Genomic DNA, 20,957 nt, shown 5'->3' with positions numbered 1-20,957 from the left:
TTCATATGAAGCCTTGTATGGCAGGAAGTGTCAATCTCCATTTTAATGGGATGAAGTTGGCGAGAGGAAGATGTTAGGACCCGACGCTATAAGGGAGATGACCGAAATTGTGCATCAAATCCGCACAAGGATCAAGGAAGCTCAAGATAGGCAGAAGTCGTATGCCGACGTGCGTCGAACGGAAATTAAATTCGACATTAGTGACAAAGTGTTCTTGAAAGTATCCCCGACGAAAGAAGTTGTGAGGTTTGGAATGAAGGGCAAGCTGAAACCGCGTTTTGTATGGCCGTACGAGATTATCGATGAAGTAGGTCCTGTAGCGTACCGTTTATCGTTACCTCCCAGTTTTGGGAATGCGCACAACGTGTTCCATGTGTCGCACTTGCGCAAGTATGTGTTCGACCCCAAGCATGCGATTCATCAAGAGGAGGTGATCCTAACCCCCGACATGAACTACGAGGAAAGGCCCGAGGCAATCATAGATCGGAAGGTGCAAGAGTTGCGAAACAAGTCGATAGCATCAGTGAAAGTGTTGTGGAAACACCATGGTCCCAAGGAAGCCACGTGGGAGTTAGAAGAAAGTATGAAAGAAAAATACCCCGAGTCGTTTATGTGAGGCAGTCAAAATTTCGGGACGAAATTTCTGTTAAGAGGGGAAGGATGTAACATCCCAAAAATTTGTATGACCTTTATTTAATAAATGTCGGTTGGAAATTTCATTTATGAAATTTAAATTGTTGCTACGTGTTTGAGTTTGGTTATGTGGAATAAATCATCATGGGGGAATTGGAATGAAGTGCTAATTAGATTTTAATGTGGGGAGTCAATTTAAATAAAATCATGCATCTTGTTCTAGCCAAAAAATGGCTATTGTCGGCCCCTCCAATTATTGAGAATTTATTCTTTCTTGGATTTAATTAATTATTTTGGGATATTCATCCAAATTAAATCCAATTAAATCTTGCCACATTTTATTCCCTCGCCCCAATTGAATTAAGAGTTGAATTATTTCCTTGTGGCTAATTAAGCCAATTTTCGGTGTCCCTATTTTTTAGAGGAGAATATATTTGTTTCTTATTTTGTGGAATCCCTTTTATTCAATGAAATACCAAATTAATACCTAAGTCAATTAATTGGGGATGTGAATATTTCCTTGTGTCGCACGCCCCATTTTGGTTAATTTCCTTGTGCAAATTTATTTAGTTGTTGCCTATTTTATGGGAGTCTTTTCCTATAAAGAAATTACCAAATTTAAATCCTATTCTATTTAATTGAGGATTTAAATAATTTCCTTGTGCAATTCCTTATGGAATTTTCGTCCCTTCCTCATTATTTTCCTACTTGGAGATTTAATTTATTTTGTTCCTTTGTTTATGGAATATTCACTTTTATTTCCTAAGTTGTGAATATATTCTCTCCAAGTAAATACCAAATAAATTCCTTGTTATGCTCTACATGGAATTTTCGAATTCCTCCCCATCCTACATGCCTATTTTATTCTTTTAATTATGGGACTTTTATTTCATTTGGCCATTATGTTATCCCTCCATAATTAATTAAATAATTCTTTAAACTTTAACCTAATCCTATACAAACACCTAAACTAAACCCTAGCCCCCATCTCCCTCAAAATTTCGTGCCTCCCCCCTTCACTCTCCATCCTCTCCAAAAACTTCTTCCCTCATTGTTTCTTGCATCAATTGGAGTGGATTTTTCAAGAGTTTCGACGAATCGCCTCCATCCTTGTTCCTACCGTTCGTTTTCGTGATTCGAAAAGGTATAACTAAGTTTTTCTTCTCATCTCTTCATTGAAACATTATTCTTGAATCCTACATGCATATAGAGGGTGTAGGATTAATAGATCGAAAAATTTATCGGTGGGAAAGTGTGATTGCATAAGAACTTTGATAATATTGTGTTTTTGATTGAAATCATGTGATGTTGGATTGGAATAGTTGGTGAATGATTGAGTTCATGTGCAAATATGTGTGTGAGAAACTTTTAAGCATGATTATGTGTGTTCGAGCATGAAAAATCGATGTTTGTTTGATGGAAGATGAAAACCCTATTTTCGATCTATGAACCTGAAAATCTGTGGTGCACGACCAGTGACTTATGATCTGTGATTGACCCATCCAACGAACGAATTTTACTATGAAATATTTACTGAGTAAACTTCAAGATGTTTTCTGTGTCTCGTGTGAATTTCAGCCCGTTTTATCGAAAAATGAATTTTTAATAAATTTTTGAAGTTGACTGCGCAAATCTGCCAGAAACGTGAGTTCTCGCCATAAATGTTTCGTTTTCTTTTTGTCTGACCAAATGACCTCCGATTGATGTGATTCTTGAGCTATATGAAAATTTGAAGTGTCTTCTGTTTTGTGTTAAATTTTCAGCTTTTTTTGGCATCGTATGAATTTATGGTGAATTTTTCAAATGAACTGCGCAATACTGCCAGAAATTGTATGTTCCGACCAGAGAGTTCAATATGTGATATGACTGACTAAATGTAATACCCCGACTTTTCTACCCTTTTTATTTTGTCCGTGGAAGAACGTTGAATATTTAACTCGATTTTATACCTTTATTTCTTTCGATAGTTAATGGAATGAATTGAAGCTCTTAACGGAAATTGGGCCAGGATCTATTCGTTCTTCCATCAAGAAGTTATTTCCTTGAGGGAGCCAATTATTAAAAGCCCATTTCAGTTCACAAAACCCATACCTCACCACGTACTGCATTCACAAAATCAGTTACCACTCTTCCATTAATATAGCAACAAGAATAATGGATATAGAGAAGATCTCTATCGAAATCCCAACAAATGCAGTGCACAGATCACTATCACAATCCTTTTCACCACTTCCATAATTCCAGAGAAAAAGAAAAAAATTGAGAGTGCAAAGAAGATTTTACCAAATGCAGTTTTACATATTAGAGATTAGAAAGACTACAAACTTCCAAGTCGAGATGGCAAATTCTCACTGTCCGAGCAGCAGTGACGAATCGGCGGTGAACCGGCGAACCGGCGGAGAAGCCGACAGCGATGGCGACGGCTCTGTGCAGCGACGGAGAAACAGCAGAGGCCGCCGGCGTGAGATGGTCTGACGGTGGCTGACCGCAGCTGCTGTGACCGAACCCGACGGCGACGGCAGCAGTGGCGTCGGGTACAGCGGCTCCGAGCGACGGCGTGGACGGGGCCAGCAGCAGCACTCCCCAGCAGAGACGGCAGAACCAGCGACGGAGGGAGTCGGACGATGCCATGTCGCCGGAGTGCAGCGAGCGTCGGAGGAGGAATGGCCGACGGCTCTGGTATGGAGTGTTGGTGGAGCGACGGAGAGAGAGACGACGGGGTGAGGGATTTCTCAATTTGGGGATTTGTGTGAATTGGAGAAGAAATAGAGAGATGGGTGTTGTTTCTAGAGAAGAAGATGAATGTAAGATTGAGGGAGAGTGAAATATGTGATGTGATTTTAGGAAGGAGTAAAGAGAGGAGTTTGGGGAAGAGAGATGGGAGATAGAGATGCTGCCGTACAGATCATGTGTAGAAGAAGAATGATGTTAGGGAGTATAGTTTTGGGCTGCTTGTTGGGCCAAGGAATTATTTTAAATACTGGGCCTTAGATTATTTTGAGATGTGGTTGTTATTATGGAATTTGATTACACATTGCCCAGCCTTTTCTATTTTAAATTTGGGACGGAAGAGTGGGGTATGTGTAGTGATGGGTTAGTAAATCCAATGGGAAATTGCTTATCTTGGCAGAGGGTTTTGATAAAGGATTTGGATTGGAGTTAATTTGAGTTCGGGCTAAACTAATTAAGTGGAAGATTTGGGCCAGTAGCTAGGAGCTTCACGGATTGAATTAAAGAATCATATTGTTGTGATAGAGTCGGCTGACCTTATGATTAATGTACGAGGATTTCAGAATTTTCTATGTAATGTCGAAGGGTAAGATCTAATATCACAAGGATACATGCATTATTTTAATTAAATGTTTTGTTCTCTAAAGTCTAATTTTTGCATATTATGTTCTTCCATAAAAAGGGTGAATTTTTGGCAAGCTATTTGAAAACAAAACGGCGGAAAGACGAGTTGAGGAGTTAAGAGAACGAGGTGGGATTTCTTTTTAAATAAGGACTATGTCCTAAGTATATTTATTTTTGCGAAATATGTTTGTCATGCCATATTTTTGAGTTGCTATGGGACCTATCTGAAGTGGCTTTTGCCATGTATGGTTAATCGAATTCGGGTCTGACTAGGGAGTGAGTCCCTACTCAGGCTAGTGTACACCCCGTAGATCGTGCGCTATCTCTTTGAGTTGGCCGGTCTAGTGGCTTGGAATGTGGCCACATTCCTTGTCATGTATGTTCAGATATGGTATGGTGATGTTGATAATGTTGAGGTTGATGATGATGATGATGATGTTTGTGAGATGTTTTAGTGACTCGGGCCCTTTCAAAGTTAAAACCCCGAGGTCACTCGTTAATGGCATGATAAATAATTTTTATAAAATGTTTTCGGCATGAGTCCACTGAGTGCATCAAGTACTCAGCCCTGCATTTCTTTTTTTAAAATGTGCAGGTTGAGCTGTGACGAGCGCGGTGGGTGTTGAGCAGAGCTTGTAAAGATTTGTGTTTGTTTTAAATGTTCCGAATATATTGTGTCTTCATACATAATATAATTCTTCTCTCGAATGCTTCCGCTAAATATTGTTTCTTTTGAGTTCGTGTATTGTTGAGACATTTTCATTTGGAGTTGTTGATTGTTGAAATAATACTCTGATTTTATTTGAGCTATTCCCGTTTGTTTCGAGCTATTGTCGATTTGTGTTGTTTTCCCCTTTCTTCCCCGCTTCTTTAACCCTCCCCTAGTCGCGATCAACCGTGTTTTCTATCCTTAGAGTGACGAAAATGAACGAGAATCTGGAAGTTTGGGGTGAACCCCTAAATTGTCAAGTCACGACGAGGCAAGGAGATCGAGAGTGCGAATGGAGGCCGGTGAACCATGAAACTTTTTCTTGGAATGGCGTGAAACGTTGGAGCAAGCTTGATGTGTGAACTATTTTACTATTTCATATCGTTTTCCCTAAATGATAAGAACAACAAGAATATGATTAAGATCTCAAGAAGAGAAGGATATTGAGGACTAAATGAAGTTTCAAATGTGCAAGGGGTCGAGACAAGAAGATTTGTTAGACGATTTATCCATGCAACGACGAGAGATCGTAATCACAATTTAAATTAGTATAATCTATCTTGCGTGATTTCCTAAAAGTAGCAACACGATGGAGACGACCTTTATTGGAGGCAAAGAAGCACACGGATGATGAAAATGTTTTAAGAGAATGGTTGTTATAATATGCAAGAATATTATGAAGATATGGCTTTTGACTGACTACAATTATTTTGTTGTAATGACGTGATGAATATCAACTTGGAATCCGCAGTTTCGTAGAACGATGTTACCATGTTCGGCCTCAGAAAGACGAGCGAGGGAGTGTGACTTTCGTAGCCAGAATGAATGATTTTAATCATCAGTACTTACTTGGATTCTAAGAATTTTTTTTTGGAACCTCTCAATTAACGGTGAGCCCTTGTCTATTTAAGACCTTGTTCGACTCACAATTCGCAAGTAATGCCCATTATTTCTTTTCCTATATCGAGTCGTGACTCACTTTCATTTCTTGGAAATTGATACTTGCCTCTATAACTTTGGACATCTTGATTAGTAGTCTTCTTTGATTCATCTTTCGTAAGGACAATATTTTGACCTTATGAGCCTCCGTCATTGAACTTCATTCCTAAAGTTGTTTGCAGTTATGACTTTCAATATAATCACATCTCCCAAACATGTTTCTTCAAATGATGGAATATTCTTCTTGGAACTTTTGTATACCTTTTTATTTCGTAACTATGCATGCGGCAAGTTCTTCCTTGCAGAAGTGAAATTCTTTTTAGCTCAATTTCACTTCATATATTGTTTCATGCTCAATGATTTTTTTTTCTTTCTGCAACACCAAGTTAAGGTTATCGTGTTATCTTTTTCCTTAACGTGTTTGATCTAGCTGATTTTCCTAAAAAGTTCACTTCATGTCGGTTGCAAACCTGTGAATCCATTGATGTGATTTCATTATTCAATAGCATGATGTCGTCGAACCATGATCAGTGCTACTTCATGACATTTGTCTATGCTTCTAAACCCTCCCACGATTGATCATCTCATGTCATGACATGTTTGAGCCATAATTCATTGATGCCGAAATTTTGCAAATCTGATTTGACAATTGAAATATCTTATTTGGCAGCCTACTATGGAATTTGAGACTTAATTCAACTTCATCTTATTTTCATGACCTATCTCATATTCTTTCGAGCTCTCATCGGAATTAAATTCTCAAGCTTTATGGATTTTATTTGATGTCGTTTAAACCTCAATTCCCAGAATGAACATGATAAGTTCAATGGAACTTAAACCCTGCTTTATTTTTTTTCTTCAAACCAATTTTTGCAAGTTGGTGATGAGATCTAAAGAGTCGAGCTAGAAATGTTGTTCTTGTTTTCTTGATTAATTCTGCAGCCTTTCTGATTAAGACACTTTCAGCAGGTTTACTACAATGTTGAAATCAGTTCATATCCAAGTAAGACTGCTTGATTAATTTTTGAGTTTTTGATACTAGACTTGGAGGAAAGGGTGAGGTTGAGCTTTTCGAATGCACACGGGGAATAAGTTACTATAATCAGACATGCGTAAAGTGATACATCAACTAGAGGCATCGATATAACCAAGAACACGAGGTGTTAAATTTTTTTTTTCAGCTTTTACGTACCGCTAATAGCGAGTTGCTAAGGGATCGAACATTTTGCTATACATCTAGGTATTGAGCAACAAAATGTGGTGAAAATGCTTTTACGACCAATAACCTTTTAATGTTATACGGGATATCTATATAAGTGGTTGTTTGATACGAGATAAACGAATGAGAGACGGAGTATTTACGAACAGAGGTCTACAATAACATTATAGAGAAAATTTTGATAACTACCGTAAGAGAAAGGAAAATTGGAGCCGTATGGATCGGGAAACTGAACCCGACGTAAGAGAAATGAAATGGAGCCCTACGATCAAGTGCAATAGAGCCCGTACTCATATTTTGACTTATAAAAAAAAAGTCAAGGCTATCATAGATTGGATTGCGCAAGAGCTTAGAAATAAATTCGTTGAAACTGTGAAAGTGATGTATGTGGAAACATCGTGAATACTTGGAAGTCGTCTGAGAATTGGATGACAAAAGGAATTTAGAGGATGATACTCTTTCAGCTATAGTTATTAATTTTTAAGCGATACGAAGAAGCTGCTTGCAAATTGGATTACAGGTTAATGGAGAAATATTTTATTCGAAGGATGTAAGCAAATTTCGGGACGAAATTTTTGTTAAGATGGGTAGATTGTAATACCCCGACTTTTCTACCATTTTTATTTTGTCCGTGGAAGAACGTTGAATATTTAACTCGATTTTATACCTTTATTTCTTTCGATAGTTAATGGAATGAATTGAAGCTCTTAACGGAAATTGGGCCAGGATCTATTCGTTCTTCCATCAAGAAGTTCTTTCCTTGAGGGAGCCAATTATTAAAAGCCCATTTCAGTTCACAAAACCCATACCTCACCACGTACTGCATTCACAAAATCAGTTACCACTCTTCCATTAATATAGCAACAAGAATAATGGATATAGAGAAGATCTCTATCGAAATCCCAACAAATGCAGTGCACAGATCACTATCACAATCCTTTTCACCACTTCCATAATTCCAGAGAAAAAGAAAAAAATTGAGAGTGCAAAGAAGATTTTACCAAATGCAGTTTTACATATTAGAGATTAGAAAGACTACAAACTTCCAAGTCGAGATGGCAAATTCTCACTGTCCGAGCAGCAGTGACGAATCGGCGGTGAACCGGCGAACCGGCGGAGAAGCCGACAGCGATGGCGACGGCTCTGTGCAGCGACGGAGAAACAGCAGAGGCCGCCGGCGTGAGATGGTCTGACGGTGGCTGACCGCAGCTGCTGTGACCGAACCCGACGGCGACGGCAGCAGTGGCGTCGGGTACAGCGGCTCCGAGCGACGGCGTGGACGGGGCCAGCAGCAGCACTCCCCAGCAGAGACGGCAGAACCAGCGACGGAGGGAGTCGGACGATGCCATGTCGCCGGAGTGCAGCGAGCGTCGGAGGAGGAATGGCCGACGGCTCTGGTATGGAGTGTTGGTGGAGCGACGGAGAGAGAGACGACGGGGTGAGGGATTTCTCAATTTGGGGATTTGTGTGAATTGGAGAAGAAATAGAGAGATGGGTGTTGTTTCTAGAGAAGAAGATGAATGTAAGATTGAGGGAGAGTGAAATATGTGATGTGATTTTAGGAAGGAGTAAAGAGAGGAGTTTGGGGAAGAGAGATGGGAGATAGAGATGCTGCCGTACAGATCATGTGTAGAAGAAGAATGATGTTAGGGAGTATAGTTTTGGGCTGCTTGTTGGGCCAAGGATTTATTTTAAATACTGGGCCTTAGATTATTTTGAGATGTGGTTGTTATTATGGAATTTGATTACACATTGCCCAGCCTTTTCTATTTTAAATTTGGGACGGAAGAGTGGGGTATGTGTAGTGATGGGTTAGTAAATCCAATGGGAAATTGCTTATCTTGGCAGAGGGTTTTGATAAAGGATTTGGATTGGAGTTAATTTGAGTTCGGGCTAAACTAATTAAGTGGAAGATTTGGGCCAGTAGCTAGGAGCTTCACGGATTGAATTAAAGAATCATATTGTTGTGATAGAGTCGGCTGACCTTATGATTAATGTACGAGGATTTCAGAATTTTCTATGTAATGTCGAAGGGTAAGATCTAATATCACAAGGATACATGCATTATTTTAATTAAATGTTTTGTTCTCTAAAGTCTAATTTTTGCATATTATGTTCTTCCATAAAAAGGGTGAATTTTTGGCAAGCTATTTGAAAACAAAACGGCGGAAAGACGAGTTGAGGAGTTAAGAGAACGAGGTGGGATTTCTTTTTAAATAAGGACTATGTCCTAAGTATATTTATTTTTGCGAAATATGTTTGTCATGCCATATTTTTGAGTTGCTATGGGACCTATCTGAAGTGGCTTTTGCCATGTATGGTTAATCGAATTTGGGTCTGACTAGGGAGTGAGTCCCTACTCAGGCTAGTGTACACCCCGTAGATCGTGCGCTATCTCTTTGAGTTGGCCGGTCTAGTGGCTTGGAATGTGGCCACATTCCTTGTCATGTATGTTCAGATATGGTATGGTGATGTTGATAATGTTGAGGTTGATGATGATGATGATGATGTTTGTGAGATGTTTTAGTGACTCGGGCCCTTTCAAAGTTAAAACCCCGAGGTCACTCGTTAATGGCATGATAAATAATTTTTATAAAATGTTTTCGGCATGAGTCCACTGAGTGCATCAAGTACTCAGCCCTGCATTTCTTTTTTTAAAATGTGCAGGTTGAGCTGTGACGAGCGCGGTGGGTGTTGAGCAGAGCTTGTAAAGATTTGTGTTTGTTTTAAATGTTCCGAATATATTGTGTCTTCATACATAATATAATTCTTCTCTCGAATGCTTCCGCTAAATATTGTTTCTTTTGAGTTCGTGTATTGTTGAGACATTTTCATTTGGAGTTGTTGATTGTTGAAATAATACTCTGATTTTATTTGAGCTATTCCCGTTTGTTTCGAGCTATTGTCGATTTGTGTTGTTTTCCCCTTTCTTCCCCGCTTCTTTAACCCTCCCCTAGTCGCGATCAACCGTGTTTTCTATCCTTAGAAAATGCGGGCGTGACACTAAATGACGTGATTTCGATATGAAAATTTTCATGGATGAACTTGAATGTGTCCTCTGTATCGTGACCAAAATTTAGCATATTTTGAGGTCGGGTGAATTTAAAGTGATTTTTACAAAACGGTCGCGCAGTTCTGCCAGTTTTCTGCCTTGATTAAATGACACTTATTTTTCAAGTTTAAAAGTATTGTATGATGCATGTATGTCCAAGGAATGTGCTTAAATGTTGAAATCACTTGTGATAAGTTGAAATGTGTTACGTGTGTTTACACCTTTGAGATGTATGTCGGGTTTGGGAAATTGAGGAAAACGATGAGAGAGAAACGATAGGACATGCATAGTGATATGTTGTTGTGTGAGGCTGACTTGTGTTGTCGTTGACAAGGGTGTTGTGTATTCGTGAACTCGAGGATCGAGAGTTGCTAAGTTGGGTTGTGATTTTGCTAAGAGAACGAGGTGGGCTTTCTTTTCAAACCTCTTTACTTTTCCGAAAAATATTATGTGGAGATATAAGGGTGGTTTAACTGTTATGTCATGCCATGATGTTTTTGTTATGAGATTGTGTGCCTGATGCCTAGTTCGTATGAGTTTACTCCGTTAGGCTATATGGCTGTGTTGTGAAACGAATTCGGGTCCGAGTAGGGCCGTAAACCCTATCGGGCTATGTACACTGGTGGGATCGTGAGCCGTCCTTGCAAGTCGGCCGGTCTCGTGGGCGAATAGTGTGGCCACACTATTGTCGCACTGTGATTGTGATTGATGGATTGATGTGAAAAGTGGGGAGATAAATTGTCTGGCCAGACTTGAATATTTTTGTGTTTCTCGTGATTTTCTTAATACATAAAACTCGAGATCACTGGTATGGATGACATAACTTATTAAAATGTTTTCGGCATGAGCCCATTGAGTACAACAAGTACTCAGCCCTGCATATTATTTTTCTTATGTGCAGGTTGAGCGGGATGTTGCGGTGGATGTTGAGCTGGCTTGAGAACGTAGGATACGTTGTGTCGTCATACATAGGCGTAGTCCTTGACTCTCCTTAAACTGTATTTTCCGCTGCTATAACTTGAACCATGTCTCAAGACTTTAATCTTTTCTTTATGCTTTGTGTTTGAACATGTATGGTGGTGATTAGTTTTTAAACAAGTGTTTACGTTGTCTTTTGAAAATGATATTCTTCGAGATTTAAGTTAAATGTTTGTTTTACTTTAGTTATTAATGGTTGTATTTCTTAAGTCTAATTTTTTTTCCGTTGTCCTTTTTTAATGTATTTTTCTTATGTCTTTTCAAAAAAAAAATATAACCTTAAAATTTTTAAACTAAGTTGTTTTCCTTTCTTTAAGTTAATTAAGTTGATCTTCTAAATTGTAATCCATGCATGTCGGTCACGATCGCCGCGTTTGTGGTACCCCTTGTATGGGCGGTCGTGACAGAGTGGTATCAGAGCTTTGTTCTTTCGCTCTGGTCCGAGAGTCTTCTTTCACTTTAAGTCTAAGTTAGTGAACCCTTATTGACTAGAAGTGTCACGAAGGCTCAACATCCAAAGCATCACACTCAACCAAGGAAAGTGAGGTATGTTTTAAAGTTGTTGATGAAATATGAGAACGAGGTATAAACTTTATGATATGATGAGGATGGTTTGGGCAAAAGAATGCATGAGCATGTAATTACGTGATGATGTGATGTGATTCTCATGTTCAAATTCGTGAATAAATGATGTGATGACGTAAAGAAGTTGAATGTGAGCATGATTTGTGAGATGATCTAAACACGTGTCGTATGTAAGAATGTGATATTGTTCTGGTATACTTATGTGGAACATGAGCATGAGTGACATAATGTCGTAAATATGTGTTATGTGTGAAAGTTCTACGATGTAAGCATGCAAACATAGGAAGATGGAGTGTTTTACATAAAAAATGACAATTGATGAGTTGTTTTGAGAATGTTGAAATTTATGAGAAAAGATGAGTAACTAAAAATGTTGTTTCAACCATATATGCGAAGTGCATGAGTGTTTTGTCTGGAATACAAATGCGTTATGAGTTTTGAAAGATTTGCATGGTGTTAGACATGTAGAAAAAAAAATGGGAAAATGATTTTGAGGTTGATTGTTTTGCGATATTAATGACTAGTTGTTCTAGTAGAGTATGGTTGAGGAAAAATATTTATGTTGTGGAAAGTTGTTAGAATTTTTTTTAAATAAAAATATGTTTCTTTTGAGGAAATTAATTGATCAATGGAAATTGTGGTGTTTATGATTTGTTAAAAAAAAAAAAAGTTTCGACAAAAAAATTTACTTCGTTTGGAAAATTGAGCTGTGGAAGTGTGATGTTATGTATGTTATGAGGTGCGAGGTATGATGTGTTATTCTATGGAATGTTTTATACGAATGATGAAAGTTGATGCGAAATTACGATTTAGTTTGAGTCAAAACTTTTACTTTAAAAGTGAGATGTGGAAAATTTTTAGGAAAGTGAGAAAGTGTAAAGAAATTTTGTTTCAAAAGTTTTGAACATAATGTGAAGTTCGAAAGTGTTTTGCTGTGGGAAGTGAAAATGTGGTGTGTTTATCTTGGGGTATGAATGACGTAAATTGAAGTAGATGATGATCTATGAGATGATGAATTGTGTGGTGAACTTAGAGTAACTAAAATATAAGCCTAGTTGACCGTGTGAATCGTAGTTCTAAGTTGAAAACTTAACTATTGCTTCTCTGAGCAATGAAACGTACGAGAATATGAAAGTTAAGGCAAATGCTTAAGTCAAGGTGCGAGACAAGAAGAACTGATGCTAAGAGATATTTTCATGCAACGACGAGCGATCATACTCGCAATTTAAATTAGTATAGTTTAATCTTGCGTAAGTGGAAGCACGATGGAGATGATCTCCATACCCTGCTAAGGAGCACGAGGATGATAACCATGTCATACGAGGATAGTCATTATGACAGGCAAAGAATTTTATGAAGATATGGATTTCAACTATCGTTATTATGGTAATGACACGAAGAATCTCAGTGTGGAATCCACAGTTCTTAGAGCGATATTACCAGTTTCGGCTTGCGAAAGATGAACAAGGAGGTGCGACTTTAATAGGTGGAACAAACTATTCTAGTCAACAGTTCTTACTTGGATTATAAGAAGTTATCTTTCAGGACCTTTCAAATAGCCGTGAGCCATTGTCTATTTAACAGCTTGTTTCATTCACCCCTTGCAAGTGATGCATATTGTTTCTTTTCCTCCATTGAGTCTTAACTCACTTTCACTTCTTGGAAAGTGGTGTTGCCTTCATAACTTTGGACACTTGGATTGATTGTAGTCTTCTTTGATCTATTATCTATACGGACCATACTTTGACTCTGTGAGCCTTTGCTATTGAGCTTCATTCCTAAGGCTGCTTGCAGTTACGTCCTTCAATATAATCACGTTTCACAGACATGTTTTCTATTGGGATATTCTTCTTCGAACTTTTGTTTAGCCTTTTATTTTGTCACCATGTCTGTGTCAAGTTCTTCCTTACAGAGTGAAATTCTTTTGGGTTCAGTTCATGTATCCTTTCCATAATAGAACCTTTCTTTCTACAAAATGAAGTTAAGGCCTACATTTTGTTCCATGCCTTAACAAACTTAATCCACTTGATTTTTTTGTTTTCAATAACCCCTTTGACTTTGATTGCCTTTCACAAACTTATGAACCTATTGATGTGATTCTGTCAGTCCATATTATGATTTTCCTTGAACCATGATCAGTACCGCTTTGTGACAACTGCCTATATTTCTCAATCCTCATGCAACTGATCATTTCTTTTCTTCAACCCTTTAAGTCATTATCCATTGATGTGTGGACCTTCCAAATTTGGTCGAACAACTGAGTTATCTTTTGGTAGCCTACTATGAGAATTGACATTTGTTTGATTTCATCCCATATTCATGACCTATCTTATGTTCTTTCAAGCTCCGTGGGGATGATCATAACCAATTGTTATATTTCAAAATCGGTTCATATCCAAGTTAAGACTGTTTGACTAAAGTTTGTGTTAGGAGAGTTAAGAGTAGTAGCTCGACTTTTACACGTCATGCCTTGGAGAGCGTTGACATAATTTTGGGAATGGATTGGCTTACCGAGAACCACGCAACGATTCACTGTAAAAGAGAGACAGATTTCTCTTCAAGCCCCGGGCGAAGAGCCAACTATCTTGTTTGGGATCTCCCTGAACCGACAAACTTCCATAATCTCCGCATTACAAGCGACCACGATGATAAGATAAGGGCGTCCGGCGTATCTTGTGTACTTGAACGGAGATGAAAAGAAGGATTTGAAAGTGGAAGACGTGGCAGTAGTACGAGATTTTCCCAAAGCTTTGCCAGGACCGCCACCCGACGGACAGGTAGAGTTTACCTTTGACTTAGAACCTGGATCTGCGCCAGTATCGAAAGCACCATACCGAATGGCCCCTAAAGATTTGGCTGAATTGAAGATTCAGTTGCAAGAACTGCTAGATTTGGGATTTATCCGACCTAGTGTATCACCATGGGGAGCGCCTGTGTTGTTCGTAAAGAAAAAGGATGGAACGATGAGGATGTGCATCGACTATCGTGAGCTCAACAAGTTGACCTTGAGGAATAAGTACCGACTGCCAAGAATTGATGACTTGTTTGACCAACTTCGAGGAGCGGGCGTATTCTCGAAAATGGATTTGAGATCAGGGTATCATCAACTAAAGGTCCGACGAGAGGATGTGCCTAAGACTGCTTTTCGCACTCGCTATGGCCATTATGAATTCGTCGTGAGGCCATTTTGGCTGACTAATGCCCCTGCCGTCTTCATGGACTTGATGAACCGAGTATTTCACGAGTACCTTGACAAGTTGGTGTTAGTCTTCATCGACGATGTTTTAGTATACTCGAAGAACGAGGAGGAACATGGATGGCATCTACAAACAGTGTTGGAAACGTTGCGAAAGGAGAAGCTTTATGCCAAGTTTAGTAAGTGTGAGTTTTGGTTGACTCGAGTGAACTTTCTTGGTCATATTGTGACGGCAAATGGAATTCAAGTAGACCCAGCAGAGGTCGAGGCCGTGCAGAATTGGAAAACTCTGAAAACGCCAAAGTGAAATCCGCAGCTTCTTAGGATTGGCGGGATACTATCGACGATTCATTGAAGGATTCTCTAAGATTGCGAGACCGATGATGCAACTGTTAAAGAAAGTAATCAAAGTAGTTTGGACGCCGGAGTGCGAGGCGAGTTTCCAACTATTGAAGGAGAAGTTGACGACAGCACCAGTTCTAGCTATGCCGGCAACCGACAAAGACTTCGCCGTCTATACGGAAGCATCGAAAGTAGGACTTGGATGTGTGTTGATGCAAGATGGAAAAGTGATAGCATACGCTTCCCGACAGTTGAGACAGAATGAATTGGATTTTCCGACTCACGACTTGGAGTTAGCGGCAGTAGTGCATGCACTGAAAATTTGGAGACATCATCTCTATGGAGTGAGATGCGAAATATATACAGATCACAAAAGTCTCAAGTATTTCTTTGAGCAGAAGGAGCTGAACATGCGACAACAACGTTGGTTAGAGATTGTGAAAGATTATGACTGTGGTATTCACTACCACCCGGGCAAGGCAAACGTAGTAGCCGATGCTTTGAGTAGGAAGAACCAACCGCAATTGGCTTATTTCCTAACGCAAGAGGAAGCGTTGATTCGCGAATTTGTCAGAATGAGATTGGAGATAGTGAGAGCGCCCGAGACAGTAGAAGCGAGATTGGCGACGCTAGTGATTGAGCCAAATTTGAGAACCAAGCTCATAGAACCCAGCGACGTGATGAGAAGTTGAAATAATTACGTGCGAAGGTAAGAGCCGAGAAGCTTGATCATTACCGTGAGGAGGCGGATAATGCCTTGACGTATGATGGACGATTGTGTGTGCCGAGCGATGAGGCGCTAAAAGATGAGATTTTGAGTGAAGCACACGACAAGCCTTACACTGCACACCCCAGAAGCACGAAGATGTATCGAGATTTGTAGCAACGTTTTTGGTGGAATGGAATGAAAGGAGACGTAGCGTCGTATGTGGAACGATGTCTAGCATGTCAACAAGTGAAGGCCTTACACCAACGGCCATATGGGAAGTTGCAACCACTCAAAATTCCCGAATGGAAGTGGGAGCATCTAGCTATGGATTTCGTGACGGGTTTGCCAAAGTCACAGAAGGGCAACACCGCAATTTGGGTGATCATCGATCGACTAACTAAGAGCGCGCACTTTTTACCAATTCGAGTTACTTATGGCGCGGATAAGTTAGCTAATCTCTACGTGAATGAGATTGTGCGATTGCATGGAGTGCCAAAGACCATTGTGTCAGACCGCGATACGAAGTTCACATCAAAGTCTTGGATGAGTTTGCAACGAGAATTGGGCACGCAACTGAACTTCAGCACTGCTTATCACCCGCAATCGGACGAGCAATCAGAGATGACGATTCAGACACTTGAGGATATGTTGCGAGCCGTTGTCCTAGATCGAGAGAAAAGTTGGGAAACTGTTCTACCGTTGGTTGAATTCGCCTACAACAATAGCTATCAAGCGACGATCGATATGGCTTCATATGAAGCCTTGTATGGCAGGAAGTGTCAATCTCCATTTTAATGGGATGAAGTTGGCGAGAGGAAGATGTTAGGACCCGACGCTATAAGGGAGATGACCGAAATTGTGCATCAAATCCGCACAAGGATCAAGGAAGCTCAAGATAGGCAGAAGTCGTATGCCGACGTGCGTCGAACGGAAATTAAATTCGACATTAGTGACAAAGTGTTCTTGAAAGTATCCCCGACGAAAGAAGTTGTGAGGTTTGGAATGAAGGGCAAGTTGAAACCGCGTTTTGTATGGCCGTACGAGATTATCGATGAAGTAGGTCCTGTAGCGTACCGTTTATCGTTACCTCCCAGTTTTGGGAATGTGCACAACGTGTTCCATGTGTCGCACTTGCGCAAGTATGTATTCGACCCCAAGCATGCGATTCATCAAGAGGAGGTGATCCTAACCCCCGACATGAACTACGAGGAAAGGCCCGAGGCAATCCTAGATCGGAAGGTGCAAGAGTTGCGAAACAAGTCGATAGCATCAGTGAAAGTGTTGTGGAAACACCATGGTCCCAAGGAAGCCACGTGGGAGTTAGAAGAAAGTATGAAAGAAAAATACCCCGAGTCGTTTATGTGAGGCAATCAAAATTTCGGGACGAAATTTCTGTTAAGAGGGGAAGGATGTAACATCCCAAAAATTTGTATGACCTTTATTTAATAAATGTCGGTTGGAAATTTCATTTATGAAATTTAAATTGTTGCTACGTGTTTGAGTTTGGTTATGTGGAATAAATCATCATGGGGGAATTGGAATGAAGTGCTAATTAGATTTTAATGTGGGGAGTCAATTTAAATAAAATCATGCATCTTGTTCTAGCCAAAAAATGGCTATTGTCGGCCCCTCCAATTATTGAGAATTTATTCTTTCTTGGATTTAATTAATTGTTTTGGGATATTCATCCAAATTAAATCCAATTAAATCTTGCCACATTTTATTCCCTCGCCCCAATTGAATTAAGAGTTGAATTATTTCCTTGTGGCTAATTAAGCCAATTTTCGGTGTCCCTATTTTTTAGAGGAGAATATATTTGTTTCTTATTTTGTGGAATCCCTTTTATTCAATGAAATACCAAATTAATACCTAAGTCAATTAATTGGGGATGTGAATATTTCCTTGTGTCGCACGCCCCATTTTGGTTAATTTCCTTGTGCAAATTTATTTAGTTGTTGCCTATTTTATGGGAGTCTTTTCCTATAAAGAAATTACCAAATTTAAATCCTATTCTATTTAATTGAGGATTTAAATAATTTCCTTGTGCAATTCCTTATGGAATTTTCGTCCCTTCCTCATTATTTTCCTACTTGGAGATTTAATTTATTTTGTTCCCTTGTTTATGGAATATTCACTTTTATTTCCTAAGTTGTGAATATATTCTCTCCAAGTAAATACCAAATAAATTCCTTGTTATGCTCTACATGGAATTTTCGAATTCCTCCCCATCCTACATGCCTATTTTATTCTTTTAATTATGGGACTTTTATTTCATTTGGCCATTATGTTATCCCTCCATAATTAATTAAATAATTCTTTAAACTTTAACCTAATCCTATACAAACACCTAAACTAAACCCTAGCCCCCATCTCCCTCAAAATTTCGTGCCTCCCCCCTTCACTCTCCATCCTCTCCAAAAACTTCTTCCCTCATTGTTTCTTGCATCAATTGGAGTGGATTTTTCAAGAGTTTCGACGAATCGCCTCCATCCTTGTTCCTACCGTTCGTTTTCGTGATTCGAAAAGGTATAACTAAGTTTTTCTTCTCATCTCTTCATTGAAACATTATTCTTGAATCCTACATGCATATAGAGGGTGTAGGATTAATAGATCGAAAAATTTATCGGTGGGAAAGTGTGATTGCATAAGAACTTTGATAATATTGTGTTTTTGATTGAAATCATGTGATGTTGGATTGGAATAGTTGGTGAATGATGTGAGTTCATGTGCAAATATGTGTGTGAGAAACTTTTAAGCATGATTATGTGTGTTCGAGCATGAAAAATCGATGTTTGTTTGATGGAAGATGAAAACCCTATTTTCGATCTATGAACCTGAAAATCTGTGGTGCACGACCAGTGACTTATGATCTGTGATTGACCCATCAAACGAACGAATTTTTCTATGAAATATTTACTGAGTAAACTTCAAGATGTTTTCTGTGTCTCGTGTGAATTTCAGCCCGTTTTATCGAAAAATGAATTTTTAATAAATTTTTGAAGTTGACTGCGCAAATCTGCCAGAAACGTGAGTTCTCGCCATAAATGTTTCGTTTTCTTTTTGTCTGACCAAATGACCTCCGATTGATGTGATTCTTGAGCTATATGAAAATTTGAAGTGTCTTCTGTATTGTTTTAAATTTTCAGCTTTTTTTTGGCATCGTATGAATTTATGGTGAATTTTTCAAATGAACTGCGCAATACTGCCAGAAATTGTATGTTCCGACCAGAGAGTTCAATATATGATATGACTGACTAAATGACGTGATTTCGATATGAAAATTTTCATGGATTAACTTGAATGTGTCCTCTGTATCGTGACCAAAATTTAGCATGTTTTGAGGTCGGGTGAATTTAAAGTGATTTTTACAAAACGGTCGCGCAATTCTGCCAGTTTTCTGCCTTGATTAAATGACACTTATTTTTCAAGTTTAAAAGTATTGTATGATGCATGTATGTCCAAGGAATGTGCTTAAATGTTGAAATCACTTGTGATAAGTTGAAATGTGTTACGTGTGTTTACACCTTTGAGATGTATGTCGGGTTTGGGAAATTGAGGAAAACGATTAGAGAGAAACGATAGGACATGCATAGTGATATGTTGTTGTGTGAGGCTGACTTGTGTTGTCGTTGACAATGGTGTTGTGTATTCGTGAACTCGAGGATCGAGAGTTGCTAAGTTGGGTTGTGATTTTGCTAAGAGAACGAGGTGGGCTTTCTTTTCAAACCTCTTTACTTTTCCGAAAAATATTATGTGGAGATATAAGGGTGGTTTAACTGTTATGTCATGCCATGATGTTTTTGTTATGAGATTGTGTGCCTGATGCCTAGTTCGTATGAGTTTACTCCGTTAGGCTATATGGCTGTGTTGTGAAACGAATTCGGGTCCGAGTAGGGCCGTAAACCCTATCGGGCTGTGTACACTGGTGGGATCGTGAGCCGTCCTTGCAAGTCGGCCGGTCTCGTGGGCGAATAGTGTGGCCACACTATTGTCGCACTGTGATTGTGATTGATGGATTGATGTGAAAAGTGGGGAGATAAATTGTCTGGCCAGACTTGAATATTTTTGTGTTTCTCGTGATTTTCTTAATACATAAAACTCGAGATCACTGGTATGGATGACATAACTTATTAAAATGTTTTCGGCATGAGCCCATTGAGTACAACAAGTACTCAGCCCTGCATATTATTTTTCTTATGTGCAGGTTGAGCGGGATGTTGCGGTGGATGTTGAGCTGGCTTGAGAACGTAGGATACGTTGTGTCGTCATACATAGGCGTAGTCCTTGACTCTCCTTAAACTGTATTTTCCGCTTCTATAACTTGAACCATGTCTCAAGACTTTAATCTTTTCTTTATGCTTTGTGTTTGAACATGTATGGTGGTGATTAGTTTTTAAACAAGTGTTTACGTTGTCTTTTGAAAATGATATTCTTCGAGATTTAAGTTAAATGTTTGTTTTACTTTAGTTATTAATGGTTGTATTTCTTAAGTCTAATTTTTTTTCCGTTGTCCTTTTTGAATGTATTTTTCTTATGTCTTTTCAAAAAAATATAACCTTAAAATTTTTAAACTAAGTTGTTTTCCTTTCTTTAAGTTAATTAAGTTGATCTTCTAAATTGTAATCCATGCATGTCGGTCACGATCGCCGCGTTTGTGGTACCCCTTGTATGGGCGGTCGTGACAACTCTAAATGTCCTCATCTACCAATTCAAATTCCTTATTAAAGACCACCATTATATTCAAACGAAATACTACTACCGGTGGAAGTAGCCGGCGGTTATGACCGGTGGAAGTGTGCAAAGATCTAATTGATATCTAATTGATCTGAAGTGTTCATGTCCGTAAAACAATATTCCTTTATCATAAATAAGTGAGCTGAAGTCCTTGGCGAAAAATTATGTTAGGTTGATTGTTTCTAGATGTATTATGTTAGGTTGATTGTTTCTAGATGCATGTTGATACTATTGTTGTTTCTACATGCATTCTGTAAAAAAAAAATCATTTTACCTTGAATTTGTAGAATTTACTTTGTTTTTTTAGTTCAGTTAGATCAGCATGAATTTCTCTAAATTCTCGTCCATTTTCATATTCTCTTCTATTTCTCTTTAGTTTGATGTTCTGTTCATTCATAACAAAATTTGGGTTAATTTCGAACTGTTTATTGCAAATTGCAAATAGCATTCGAGATCAGTATGATTCTGTTTATTTGATGATTTTGTTTTTTTTAGATCAACAATATG

The sequence above is a fragment of the Salvia splendens genome, chromosome 5 (assembly GCF_004379255.2).
Source record: "Salvia splendens isolate huo1 chromosome 5, SspV2, whole genome shotgun sequence".
In the NCBI taxonomy this organism is placed as follows: domain Eukaryota; kingdom Viridiplantae; phylum Streptophyta; class Magnoliopsida; order Lamiales; family Lamiaceae; genus Salvia; species Salvia splendens.
The sequence above is the reverse complement of the archived record's forward strand: the minus strand, read 5'-3'. Positions refer to the sequence as shown.